The 14,582-nt window shown below is 43.8% G+C and overlaps 1 pseudogene; it reads left to right on the forward strand.

Annotated features, from left to right (window-relative positions):
- Positions 1–3,083: 3,083 nt before the first annotated feature.
- On the forward strand, positions 3,084–3,752 carry LOC104658210 (annotated as a pseudogene).
- The last annotated feature ends 10,830 nt before the right edge of the window (positions 3,753–14,582 follow it).

Here is a 14,582-nt window from a genome sequence, read left to right on the forward strand (position 1 = left end):
AATCCCTCTTCCCCAAAATGAATTAGAAGTCAGAAACCCTTTCTCCCAAAGCCAGCCATAAAACCTAAAATTATTACTCTAACTTTCTCCCTGCCTTTCTGTGTAGAAACTGGCCATAAAGACAAACTACCTGATCTACTTTGTTTGACTGTCATGAGACACTCTCCCTCCAGAGAGGCACCTGCCCCATACCCAGAAGGAAGGAATGCATGCTCAGAGGCCAAGAAGAATCTAGACAGACAGGCCTTACTGGGTTTCCTCACCTTTTTTGTCCAAACACATTTCTACACAGCTATCTGTACTTTGTTGAACCTCAGCGGAAAAATGGAAAGTTTCTTCTGTATCTTTGAGGTTTCATTGTGAATGCTCCCACATTCATGTAAAATTATGATCAAATAAATTTGCATCTGCCTTTTGTCTGTGATTTTCAGCAAACCTTCAGAGGGTGAAGGGAATGTTTTCCCTTGGTCCCTACAGTGTGCAACTTATAGACAATTGCCAGTGAAGATATTGCCTTTCTTTGTTGTGTGTTTCACAACCAGATTACGTAACTTTTTCAGGGTATGTCACCATCAGCAGCAACGTATTTAAATAACATGCTAAGTACACAAGGATACTTGGCTTTTTACTTAGTGTGATTTGAAGTGGACTTGGCTGCTTCCTGTCTTTCCTCTTAGTGGGTAGAATGAAAAGAGAAGAGAGAGAGGTAGGGGGTGACAGGAATGTTCTTATAGGTCTGCTTGGAGAAAGGCATGAACGTGCTCCCTATTCATTCCCCCAACTCAACACCCACACCCACATTACATAAGCAGCTCCATTCAGATGAAAGAAGCTCATTATATTGCCTTGAAAATGACACAATAATTGTGTGTCTCTCAGCTGCCTTTCCCTGTATTTACATGTCCAAAGCCATGCAAAATTTCCACTCCTAATCCAATCCCAAACCCTCCTCACTCTGCACTCATTCTTTTGATACCATTTCCTCTTGAACCAACCATTGTGGAGGTTGTCACCTAAGTCGAAACCAGGTTAAAAAAATATATTATACTGAAGAAAAAACACTTGTCAAGCAGCAAGTAAATATTTGCTGAGAGCCTGTTATAAGGCCATACCTTTACATAATGCCAAGTAGACCAAATACAGGAAGTGCCCTCCTAAACAGGAGACTAACCCTGTCCTTTGACAACAACGAGGGATTCTCCTATGTGAACAGCCACCTTAGCCTTAAGTTTTGCCCATTCCTCCAAGATACAGCAAGCCAGAATTTTGTCTCTACCTTAAAGAGTAAAATTTCTGGACTTAGAAGTTCGAAGATTTGCGCTTGAGTTCGGGCTTAGTTCCCTAATAACACATATCAACTCTCTAGATCACTCTTGTTCATTAGTAATCTCCTTCATTTTGATTCATATTATCTTCACTTTGGATGATCATTTTTTTTCTGATGTTTTCAAATTCTGGGTTGGATACTACTAAATGCCATGAAATCAGGAGGGAAGATTAAGTTTAGGAGAGAAATATATAATTCGTCATGAAAATGTGCATTTGAGACCTTAGAAAAGAATTGATATTCCTGAACAGTACGATTTTATTTAATTATAGAAGCAATTCTTCTATTATCCTCAAATTAACTCTACTACTGAATTTTGCATAGAGTTTCTATTATAAGCCAAGTTGTATTCTCATTTCTTTTTCCATGTAAACTGCCAGAGTCAATTCTGTGTATGTGTATCTGTGTGACATGCACACAGTAAGTGTTGCTAACTCAAACTTTTTGTCAATGAGTAGTTGATGAGGAGAAACGTATTATAGCAGGGGATCTGGGGGATGGTAAAACTTTCTCAGGAGGTGTGCCAAGAACAGAGCACTTGGTCTGCATAAGAATAAGACCCCTCTCTATCTGCAAAGGCTATAGTTGTATCAGTGAATGAAGGACTCTGTAAAAGAGCAAAACCATGGGCTGGGTGTGATGGCTCATGCCTGTAATGTCAGCACTTTGGGATGCCAAGGGGGGTGGATCACCTGAGGTCAGGAGCTCGAGACCAGTCTGGCCAACATGGTGAAACCCCATCTCTACTAGAAACACAAAAACTAGCCGGGTATGGTGGTGGGCACCTGTATTCCCAGCTACTCGGGAGGCTGAAACAGGAGAATCCCCTTGAACCTGGGAGGCAGAGGTTGCAGTGAGCCGAGATCACGCACCACTGCACTCCAGCCTGGGCGACAGAGCAAAACTCCGTCTCAAAAAATTAAAAACAGGCCGGGCGCGGTGGCTCAAGCCTGTAATCCCAGCACTTTGGGAGGCCGAGACGGGCGGATCACGAGGTCAGGAGATCGAGACCATCCTGGCTAACACGGTGAAACCCCGTCTCTACTAAAAATACAAAAAAAAAAAAAAAAAAAAAAATTAAAAACAAACAAACAAACAAAACAAAAGGAAAAAAGAGCAAACGCACTGATGCAGAAGCAGGAGCAGCAAACACCTCAAAATGAAGGGAAAGAGGTAAAGGAATTAAGCAGTTAGGAATCTTATTGCTTCTCAGGTTTAATTCAGGTACTAAACTAACATAGCAAGTTTTCCTTCAGGTTACAGTAAACTGAAGTACTGTCAAGGGGGTATGATAAAGAAGCCACATCTGTCCTCTCCAGATAAATTACTAGCATTCCAGCTCCTCTGGAATTGGGAACATCCCTGTATAGTCCCAGAAGTGGCCACTGTTCTCAGGTCCTGGGGTAGGCAAAATAGTGATAACCCCAAAATGTCCATGCTCGAATCCCTAGAATCCATGAATATGTATCCTTCCATAGCAACAGGGAATTAAGGCTGCAAGTTGAGTTAAGGTTGCTAATCAGATGACCTTATGATAGGAAAATTATCCTGAATTGCAGTTCGGGGGTCCTGCGGGTCTGTCTCTTGCTTCAACAGTGCTTGGATGGAACAGATTCGGGGACTCTTTCTTCCAGCCTCCGACCGCCCTCCTATTTCCTCTCCACTTGCAACCTCCGGGACCATCTTCTCGGCCATCTCCTGCTTCTGGGACCTGCCAGCACCGTTTTTGTGGTTAGCTCCTTCTTGCCGATCAACCATGAGCTCCCAGATTCATCAGAATTATTCCACCGACGTAGGGGCAGCCGTCAACAGCCTGGTCAATTTGTACCTGCAGGCCTCCTACAGCTACCTCTCTCTGGGCTTCTATTTCGACTGTGATGATGTGGCTCTGGAAGGCGTGAGCCACTTCTTCCGTAAATTGGCCGAGGAGAAGTGTGAGGGTTACGAGTGTCTCCAGAAGATGCAAAACCAGCGTGGCGGCCACACTGTCTTCCAGGACGTCAAGAAGCCAGCTGAAGATGAGTAGGGTAAAACCCCGAACGCCATGAAAGCCGCCATGGCCCTGGAGAAAAGGCTAAACCAGGCCCTTTTGGATCTTCACGCCCTGGGTTCTGCCCGCACGGCCCCCATCTCTGTGACTTCCTGGAGAGTCACTTCCTAGATGAGGAAGTGAAGCTCATCAAGAAGATGGGTGACCACCTGACCAACCTCTACAGGCTGGCCGGCCGGGAGGCTGGGCTGGGCGAGTATCTCTTCAAAAGGCTCACTCTCAAGCACGACTAAGAGCCTTCTGAGCCCTGCGACTTCTGAAGGGCCCCTTGCAAAATAACAGGGCTTCTGCCTAAGCCTCTCCCTCCAGCCACTAGGCAGCTTTCTTAACTACCCTAACAAGCCTTGGACCAAATGGAAATAAAGCTTTTTGATGAAAAAAAAAAAAAAAGGAAAATTATTCTGCATTACCTTGTGTGCCCAATGTAATTACAAGGGTCCTCAAAAGTGCAAGAAGGAGAGCGTCAGAATGATATCGTGTGAAAAACACTAGACTAGTCATTATTGACTTTGAAAATGGCCTGAACCAAAGAATGAATGCAGATACCTCTTCTGAAGAGGAAGAGGCAAGAAAACGAACTCTCCCTTAGAGCTTCCAGAAAGGAATGCAGCTTTGCCAACACCTTGATTTTAGCCCAGTGAGATCCATTTTGAACTTCTGACCTCAGACCTGTAAGATAATAAATGTGTGTTGTGTTAATCAACCAAATTGGTGGTAACTTGTTACAGCAGCTATAAGAAACTAAACAGGCCTTATAAGACCTCTTAGTGGTATTTTAATTTTTTTTACTTCATTCGATTTTTATAAGTTGCTCATTATGCATAAAGGAAATGCAGTTTTGTGTTCTTCCTCATCAATCTAATACATCTGAAGTTATAACAGTCATTCTTCCCCAGGTTGTTTTTAATGAAAAATTTTACTTTGCAACTTGCTTTCTTCACTTACTATTCCACAGACATTTTCCAGGTCAATTCACAAGGATATAACTCAATATAAAAGTTAAAATACTTATTCTTTTTAGCAAAGAAATACAAAGAAGAAAATATACAGAGAATTCTGAAGTTGAATGCAGAAACAAAGGGAAAACAAAAAACAAAAACAAATAATTGGCCCATGACTCCACAGCCCACATAAACTATGTTGGCAATTTTTAAGTATCAGTAATACATGTTACTGGGCAGAAAATCCATACTGTACATATTGATACAAAATTTTAAGTGAAAGCTTTCCTCTTTTCCTTCCTCCACATTCCTCTCTCCAAAGGTAACTGTTCAAAGTTACATATGTTTCCTTCTAGAATTCTTTTTTTTTTTTTTTTTTTTTGAGAGGGAGTTTCGCTTTGTCGCCCAGGCTGGAGTGCAGTGGCGCGATCTCGGCTCACTGCAAGCTCCGCCTCCCGGGTTCACGACATTCTCCTGCCTCAGTCTCAGAGTAGCTGGGACTACAGGCGCGCACCACCACGCCCGGCTAATTTTTTGTATTTTTAGTAGAGACGGGGTTTCACCATGTTAGCCAGGATGGTCTCATCTCGATCTCCTGACCTCCTGATCCACCCGCCTCAGCCTCCCAAAGTGCTGGGATTACAGGCGTGAGCCACCACGCCCGGCCTTTTTCTTTGCTACTATATTTTCGTACTATCATTTCCTTCAGATAAAAGTTCACAGTCACATGATACAGGAGAACGCCAAAAATCCTGGCATAGGTTATTTATTACTCTTGTGCTAGTGAACAAGGCTTAAACCTTTTGAGCTTTAGTTTTCTTTTCTTTTTTTTTCTTTTTTTTTTTTTTTTTTTTTTTTTTTTTTGAGACGGAGTTTTGCTCTTGTTGACCAGGCTCCGTCTTTTTTTTTTGAGACGGAGTTTTGCTCTTGTTGACCAGGCTGGAGTGTAGTTGTGTGATCTTGGCTCACTGCAACCTCCAAGTAGCTAGGATTACAGGCATACGCCACACTCAGCTAATTTTCTGTTTTTAGTAGGGATGGGGTTCCACTATGTTGGCCAGGCTGGTCTCAAACTCCTGACCTCAGGCGATCCACCCACTTTGGCCTCCCAAAGTGCTGGGATTCCAGGCGTGAGCCACCATGCCGGGACTGCGCTTTAGTTTTCTTATCTGCAAAACCAGAATACCACCTGTCATGTCTACTTTGCAAGGTTTCAAAGATAAAATGACATCATATATATGGAAATCCCTAAAAAATGTTACTGAGAAAAGTTGCCAAATTTCTCTTTTTTTTTTTTTTTTTTTTTTTTTTGAGACAGAGTCTCGCTCTGCCCCCAGGCTGGAGTGCAATGGCCGGATCTCAGCTCACTGCAAGCTCCGCGTCCCAGGTTCACGCCATTCTCCTGCCTCAGCCTCCCGAGTAGCTGGGACTACAGGCGCCCGCCACCTCGCCCAGCTAATTTTTTTTTTTTTGTATTTTTAGTAGAGACGGGGTTTCACCGTGTTAGCCAGGATGGTTTCGATCTCCTGACCTCGTGATTCGCCCGTCTCGGCCTCCCAAAGTGCTGGGATTACAGGCTTGAGCCACCGCGCCCGGCCCCAAATTTCTCTTAATCTCTTTTATTTTCTTTTTTTAATACATATGGGGGTCTCACTATGTTACCCAAGCTGACCTTGAATTCTTAGTGATTGTCCAGCCTCAGTCTCCCAAGTAGTTGGGACAACAGATGTGCACCACCAGCTACTTAGTCTATTTTTTTTTTTTTTTTTTTTGAGACGGAGTCTCGCTCTGTAGCCCAGGCTGGAGTGCAGTGGCACGATCTCAGCTCACTGCAAGCTCTGCCTCCCGGGTTCACGCCATTCTGTGGCTACAGGCGCCCACCACCACGCCCAGCTAATTTTTTGTATTTTTAGTGGAGACGGGGTTTCACCGTGTTAGCCAGGATGGTCTCAATCTCCTGACCTCGTGATCCGCCCGCCTTGGCCTCCCAAAGTGCTGGGATTACAGGCATGAGTCACCGTGCCCGGCCTAGTCTATTTTTCAATGTAAAAAATGACGAATTATCTCCAAGCGTTCTTCCAACACAATTAGTCTATCAAGGCTGCTAATTAGGGGAGCTATTTTCATTTTAATTTAAAAATACAATATTCTTACTTGATAATTGCAATTTCCACCTCTTACTGAGGGTGGCAGTGCTGGTCTCTACAGAGATCAGGATTATTGGCGTTACAACAACCTCATTATTTGTTACATTGTACAAAACTCTTATTACCGTTCTTATTTTGTGTGGTATGTGTATATTTTTTAAGTACAAATGAAATGAAACTTTGTTTTGTATTAGAATGTGGTACTGTTTTGTTGTTGCTGTTGTTGTTTTTATGCCCACACTGGAGTGCAATGGCATGATCTCAGCTCACTGCAACCTCTGCCTCCTGGGTTCAAGCGATTCTCCTGCCTCAGCCTCCCGAGTAGCTGGGCATACACGCCATAATGCCTGGCTCATTTGCTTTGCATTTTTAGTAGAGATGGGGTTTCACCATGTTGGCCAGGCTGGTCTCTAACTCCTGACCTCAGGTTATCTGCCCGGCTCGGCCTCCCAACGTGCTGGGATTACAGGAGTGAGCCACTGTGCCTGGCCTATTTTTTTTTTTTAAAGGCATGTCATTGGGGTGGCAATGATACTGAGGTTACAATTTCAATCAAGTGATTTGTGCAACTCCAATTCTCTGTATTTACTTGCTATGTTATGACATTTTTGTTGGCTACCATCACTGCATCCACATTAGTCCTTTAAGTAGGTTAGAGGTCATCCTGAACCTCCCTACCTTTATTACTTGTGTGAATGACAGTGTCAACCATTGAAAGCAGAGAAGAGTTCATAGGAAGGGATTGAGGCACTCTGGTCTAACTACTAAACATTGGATTCTGTATACTTTATTAAGTAGAGTTTGCCTTTGGGTAAAAACTGTGAAGGTCATATCATTTTTCCTCTAGCTCCTAACTTTTCTCCTGAAGCCTCTGCTTGACCTTTTGCCCAATTCTCTCCTATTAGGGAGAACCAGATCTGAGAGGCAGAATGTAGAGAAAAGAGCACTGCTTTGGCATTAGAAAACCTATGTTGTCATCTTCACTCTGCCACTCTGAGTTTGATTTACTCCAACTTAATCATTTAAATCTTGAACCTTGGTTTTCTCTTTTATAAATTGGGGTCAATGATGGTTAATTGAAGGTTGCTGAAAGACATAAACAGGAAAGTATTTATATAATTTATACATTTAGATTATTCATTTATTGAGATTTAAGCATAATATTTAATGGATTGCTCCTTACAGCAGTTTGTAAGTAACTCCATGGCCCTTGCACGTGCTGCTGGTTGTGCTGAAATGACCTCTGTCCTTTACCTTTAGGATTCTGATTCTAAAAGACTGGTTAGAGTTTCCTCTTTAGTGATTCCCATAGCACTTATGCTTCCTTCTCTTTGGTCTTTACCACATGTTACAATTCCTATTTACCTGTCTACATCTCCCTCTAGAGCAATTGGAGTCTTCAAGAGCAGAAACGAGCCTGGCATGGTGGCTCATGCCTGTAATCTTAGCACTTCGAGAGGCCTAGGTGGAAGGATTGCTTGAGCCCAGGAGTTCGAGACCAGCCTGGGCAACATAGTAAGGCTCCCGTCTCTACAAAAATACAAAAATTAGCTGGGTCTGGTGGCTCATGCCTGTAGGCCCAGCTACACAAGGGGCTAAAGTGGAAGGATTGCTTGAGTCTAGGAGGTCTGCACTGAGCCACGATCACGCCATTGCACTCCAGTCTGGGTGACAGAGTGAGATCCTGTCGCCAAAAGCAAAACAACAAAAAACAGCCAGAACATGCATCTTAATAGGTTTAGATAACATACAGGATGCCCAATAGATATCTAATACAGAAGGAAGGTAGGGAGAAAGGATGGAGAAAGTAAGTCCAAGTAAAATGATGATACAAGGCTGACTGTGAAATGTGCTGTGGGAGTTAAAATAGGAACAGGTCATATTTGCTTGGGGAATCTACTTCATAGAAGAAGTGGAGGCCAGGCGCGGTGGCTCACGCCTGTAATCACAGCACTTTGGGAGGCCGAGGCAGGCGGATCACCTGAGGTCAGGAGTTCAAGACCAGCCTGACCGACATGGTGAAACCCCGTCTCTACTAAAAATACAAAAAAATTAGCCAGGCGTGGTGGCGCAGGCCTGTAATCCCAGCTACTCTTCAGGAGGCTGAGACAGGGGAATTGCTTGAACCAGGAAGGAGAGGTTGCAGTGAGCTGAGATTGCGCCACTGCACTCTAGCCTGGGTGACAGAGTGAGACTCCATCTCAATAAATAAATAAATAAGAAGTGGAAGTGGAGATAGGCCTTGAAGAATGAGAATAATTTGAGAGGCAGAAATTGGAAAGGCAGGATCCCAGATGGAGGGAACAACACAGTAAAAGGCACAGAATAGGGAAAGGGCAGGATGTCTTTGGAAAATGGAAACCACTCTTAATGGCAGTGGGTAAAGTACAGATAGGGAAGTTGCGAGAGATGAAGCTGGAAAAGTAAACAGGAGCTTACTCTGAATTCAGAAATGAGGAAGTTTAAACAGTTCACAAGCTGCTTGGCGTATGTGGACTTCTCCTAAATGCTCAGACAGAGCTCCTCTCCTGTTTCTCCTAATATAGTCAGGTTATGGCCTCCTGTCCTCCATCAGTAACTTGCTTGCATCAGGAGCCTTTCCCAGAAGGAGAGTAAATCCCTGCACATGACTTACTTTTATTACCTCTTCCTCCTACCATCAGTTTTACAATTATTGGGTCTTCTGACTTTGTAACCCTGATTTCTTAAATAATCAAGATCAAACAAAGAGGCATGGGCCTGATCTGAATTTTATTAAAAAATAGTTACAATATATTTCACATGATCCACACCTGACAAATTAAAGGAACAGATAAGGTGTAACATAATGAATTGACAACCAAGTCATTTAGATAATAACATGGTAGGGTGGGATGGGGCAGGGGATGGCAAATTTACAAGACAGAAAAGCACTGTGACGTAGTAGCAGGATCAGTACCATTTTTCTGGCAGGCCCTGAGGACCTTCAATAACCTTGTGTCTCTGGCCTTAGTCAAGCCTGACCAAAGCGCATCTTCTGGATTCTGAAGTGGTCTTGCTCTCTTAGTCTTGGACCAGTGCTTGCTGTCATGCTCACACCTTGCCATGACCTCTACTGTGTTGGTCTGATCTATAACCATGTAGCTTTGTTGCTTTCCCCATGTGCACAGCAGTTTTCTCATTCCAGAGGGTACAGCTTTGCCCTGAGTTACTTGGCAGGCTAGCTCTTCACCATGGGCCATGTTATGCCTAGCAATTTCAGCTATGATACCATATTGGAACTCCTGGAATAATAGTATTGATCCAGAGCAAGCCCTTTAAATTCTGTAGTTTTGACTGCTGACAACTTTGAAAGCCATTCTTTTTTTGTTTTTTGTTTTTTGTTTTTTTGAGACGGAGTCTCACCCTGTAGCCCAGGCTGGAGTGCAGTGGTGCCATCTTGGCTCACTGCAAGCTCCGCCTCCCGGGTTCATGCCATTCTCCTGCCTCAGCCTCCCAAGTAGCTGGGACTGCAGGCACCCACCACCACGCCCTGGCTAAATTTTTTTGTATTTTTAGTAGAGATGAGGTTTCACCGTGTTAGCCAGGATGGTCTTGATCTCTTGACCTCGTGATCTGTCCACCTTGGCCTCCCAAAGTGCTGGGATTACAGGCGTGAGCCACCGGGCCTGGCCTGAAAGCCATTCTTATAGACAAATCAGTGCCTCTATTCTCTGGACCCATTTCTTCTGACTCTTTACCATTAGCCACTGCCACTACCATCTCTGCTGGTCCAAAGATGAGCATCAAGACTGCTGAGACCAGCTCGGTCGGGGAGATCCTAACCCAGCAGTGCTAGAGGAATTAAAGACACACACACACAGAAATATAGTGTGTGGAGTGGGAAATCAGGGGTCTCACAGCCTTCAGAGTTGAGAGCCTCGAACAGAGATTTTCCCACATATTTATTGACAGCAAGACAGTGATAAGCATTGTTTCTACAGATTATAGATAAACTAGAAGTATTTCTTATGGGAAACAAAGGGATGGGCCGAAATAAAGGGACGGGCTCTGGCTAGTTATCTGCAGCAGGAACATGCCCTTAAGGCACAGGTCGCTCGTGCTATCGTTTGTGGCTGAAGAACACTTTAAGCGGTTTTCCGCCCTGGGTGGGCCAGGTGTTCCTTGCCCTTATTCCGGTAAACCCACAGCCTTCAGGGTGGGCGTCATGGCCATCACGAGCATGTCACAGTGCTGCAGAGATTTTGTTTATGGCCAGTTTTGGGGTCAGTTTATGGCCAGATTTGGGGGCCTGTTCCCAACACAAGACCTGAAAAGAAGGTGTGCTAGGTTGCAATATTGGCCCTAATTCTTCAGCCCTACCTTCATGCAGACACTGCCATGGTCTCATCATGGATGGATAGTGCTTCCTTGCCCCTTGTCTTTGGTCCTAGCCATGTAACTTGCTTTAGAGGATGATATCTGAAGGGAGTGTCAGTGTGACAATTTCGAGCCTAGGCCTTAATAGGCTTACGTGTTTCCTCTTGTTCTCTTGCACTTTTGCCATCACCATGAGAAGAGCATACCCCAAAACAAGCTGTCTCACTGGTCCAAAGAAGAAAACACTCATAGAGCAAGCAACTCTACCCAACATGCAACCTACAGTGAGAAAAGGGGCCATGATAGCTAGCACAGCCTGAAGCAGCAATACCCAGCTGAGCCCAGCCTATATCTGCAGAACTCCAATCAACCAGCAGATAAATCTTCTTGCCCACCCCATCTGTCCCATGTCACCACTTCTCACTAGGTCAGGGGTGGCCACCTGACTAAAGGTAGTGGCAAATGAGTTGAGCCAGTCAGATCTTCCTGAGGGTTTGTATTTGGAAACAGATTATAATCAATAAAGGATGGAATCTTCCAGACTTGGAGACTGAGGTGTCATTTGGAACCCTGTACAGCCTGATGAATAGAGAAAGCCAATCTTCAGAGTGAAGTAGGAAAACAGAATGGATGCTGAAAAAGTTTCAAAAGAGTCCCAGAGGGAATGAAGAATAAAAATTGTGGAGAGCAGACTCAGTTCTCAGGGGCTTCCCAGCAGCCGCAAACGTGAAGACTGACTGAGCTGCAGGTCTTGTGTCTAAATAGTTCTTTGTTCTAGGCCAGGCACAGAGGCTTATGCCTATAATCCCAGCACTTTGGGAGGCCGAGGTGGGTGGATCACCCTAGGTCAGGAGTTCGAGGCCTGATCAACATGGTGAAACCCCTTCTCTACTAAAAATACAACAATTAGCTGGGCGTGGTGGTGCATGCCTGTAATCGCAGCTACTTGGGAGGCTGAGGCAGGAGAATCGCTTGAACCTGGGAGGCGGAGGTTGCAGTGAGCCAAGATCACACCATTGCACTCCAGCCTGGGCAACAAGAGCAAAACTCAGTCTTAAAAAAAATAAAAAGTTCTCTGTTTTAGTATTAAAACCATCTCTTACTTCCCACTCAGCATATGCCTCTGTGCTCATGTGCACACAATCACACACATACACACACATAGAATTTGGATTTTAACTAACTTATACGAATATTTCTGCCCTTGCAACTGAAGAATTGACTAAGATACTTTCCATTATGGAAGAAGAGAAAAGATGGGCAACCAGGTGTGTAATTGACATTCCCTCACATAGTGGAAAATGGAACTCACTGTGCACGTGGGATGTGTGCCACTTAGCTTTTCCCGACTGGGTGTATACCCAAAAGAATATAAATCATTCTATTATAAAGATAGATGCATGCATATTTTCATTGCAGCCCTATTCACAATAGTAAAGACAAGGAATCAACCCAAATGCCAATCAATAATAGACTGGATAAAGAAAATGTATATATATACGATGGAATACTATGCAGCCATAAAAAGGAATGAGATCATGTCCTTTGCAGGGACATGGATGGAGCTGGAGGTCGTTATCCTCATGCAGGAACTAACACAGGAACAGAAAACCAAACACTGCATGTTCTCATTTATAAGTGGGAGCTGAACAATGAGAACACATGGACACAGGGGGCAAAACAACACACTCTGGAGCCTGTTGGTCGGGGAGGTGAGAGGAAGGAGAGCATCAGGAAAAATAGCTAATGCATGCTGGGTTTAACACCTAGATGATGGGTTGATATGTTTACCTATGTAACAAACCTGCACATCCTGAACACATGTACCCCAGAACCTAAAAAACAAACAAACAAAAATCTTGAAATTTTTGGGCTTAGAACAACAGAATATTTTATTTAGATTACAATTTTGTGGATTGTCTTGTGATAGATGGGATATTTGTGATGTTTGTGATGGCTCTTCTAGTCTAGGCTGGCTGAGCTGAGACTTCATGTTCTAGAATGGCCTCACTCACATGTCTGGTGATTGTCAAGCTGGTTTTTCTAGTAGGGCCTCAGTGGCAATGACTTGTCTCTGCTCCATGGGGTCTCTCATTCTCCAACAGGCTAGCCCAAGCTTCTTCACATGGTACTTTGAGGAGGATTCCCAAAAGAACTACAAAGGAGCCCTAGCTCTACTGAAGAAGCTCATTTTAACTCTCTGCTCATGTCATATTTACTACTGCCTCCTTACCCAAAGCGAGTAACCTGGTCAGGCGTAGACTCAGAGTGGATGGGGACTAAACAAGGACTTGGATACAGGGAGGAGTGAACACATTGAGAGCCATTACTGTGACAATATAATGTACAAGGAGGGGAAAAATACTGAGAAAGAATGGCCCGTGAGTAAAGGCCAAAGGCCAAGGGAATGGTGTTTTTACAGGAGTGAGTCCATGAAGATCTCCAGTTTGTTATAACTTGACCTTACATATCTTTGGAGGTGTATAAGATTTTAACTTGGGGACTCATAATTCTACAGCCATAAAAACATTAGTCTAAATAGTTATAAAACATACAATAATTACCTACAGGCGTTCCATTCTCATTGGAGTACATAATCTGCCTTTCCTCCTTTAGAAAAATATAATTTCGGCCGGGCGCGGTGGCTCACGCCTGTAATCCCAGCACTTTGGGAGGCCGAGGCGGGCAGATCACGAGGTCAGGAGATCGAGACCATCCTGGCTAACACGGTGAAACCCCGTCTCTACTAAAAATGCAAAAAATTAGCCGGGCGTGGCGGCGGGAGCCTGTAGTCCCAGCTACTTGGGAGGCTGAGGCAGGAGAATGGCGTGAACCAGGGAGGCGGAGCTTGCAGTGAGCCGAGATCGCGCCGCTGCACTCCAGCCTGGGGGACTGAGCGAGACTCCATCTCAAAAAAAAAGAAAAAAGAAAAATGTAATTTCAGTAGAATTAACAGGAGAAATATCAAGAGAATGAAAATAAACTCTTTCCTGAATACAATCCAGTTAACACGCTCTCTTAGACTTGATAGCAGAGAATCCCAAATAATAAAACATACCTACGGAGTGAAAAACTATTTTGCTGCAAAACACTTCACCAGGGGATGCCACAGAAAGCACAAAACCCTTCCATGAAATGGGGCTTGTTCCTTTAAACTTTGGAACCACATAGCTGTGAATCATAGGTTAAAAGTGTTCATTCTGTTCCCTATTCCTGAACACATATGCCAGTCTGAGTGTCCATATCAGTGTGAAATTGGCAGACTGGAGCTCTCCAATGGTCAAAGCATATGAACTCTGTCTCCTGTAGAATACGCAAGTCCCAAAGTATCTAACATAGGCACTACATCAAAGCAAGTCATCTTCAAAGCAAGAGACATCACCCCATTTAGGAGAAGAGAGAGTCATGAGAGGAAAACCATACAAACCTATGGTTTCCACATTGTACAAATACAAATTTACAAACATAAGTTATTTCCTCTTTAACCAGGTTCCTCTTACTATGTTGCCTAACTTCAAACCAACAGTTGTGAGATCATCATTTCCAGGCAGTGAGACACAAACTACGAAAGAGAAAAGTTCCACTTGTGTACTGTAATGTCTCTAACCAGCAATCAGGGGAAGCGATATGCAGCGGTGGGGGTAGAGAAGTTAAGGTACATTTGAAAATGTAAATAGAAAATGTACTTGAAATTGTCCTGAATTGCACAGATTTTGGGGTCAACTGTTTTTAAAAGAAGAAAAAAATTATTCTACTTAAGTCAGTGATTTCATGTTGTG

The sequence above is a fragment of the Rhinopithecus roxellana genome, chromosome 7, assembly GCF_007565055.1.
Source record: "Rhinopithecus roxellana isolate Shanxi Qingling chromosome 7, ASM756505v1, whole genome shotgun sequence".
Classification (NCBI taxonomy): domain Eukaryota; kingdom Metazoa; phylum Chordata; class Mammalia; order Primates; family Cercopithecidae; genus Rhinopithecus; species Rhinopithecus roxellana.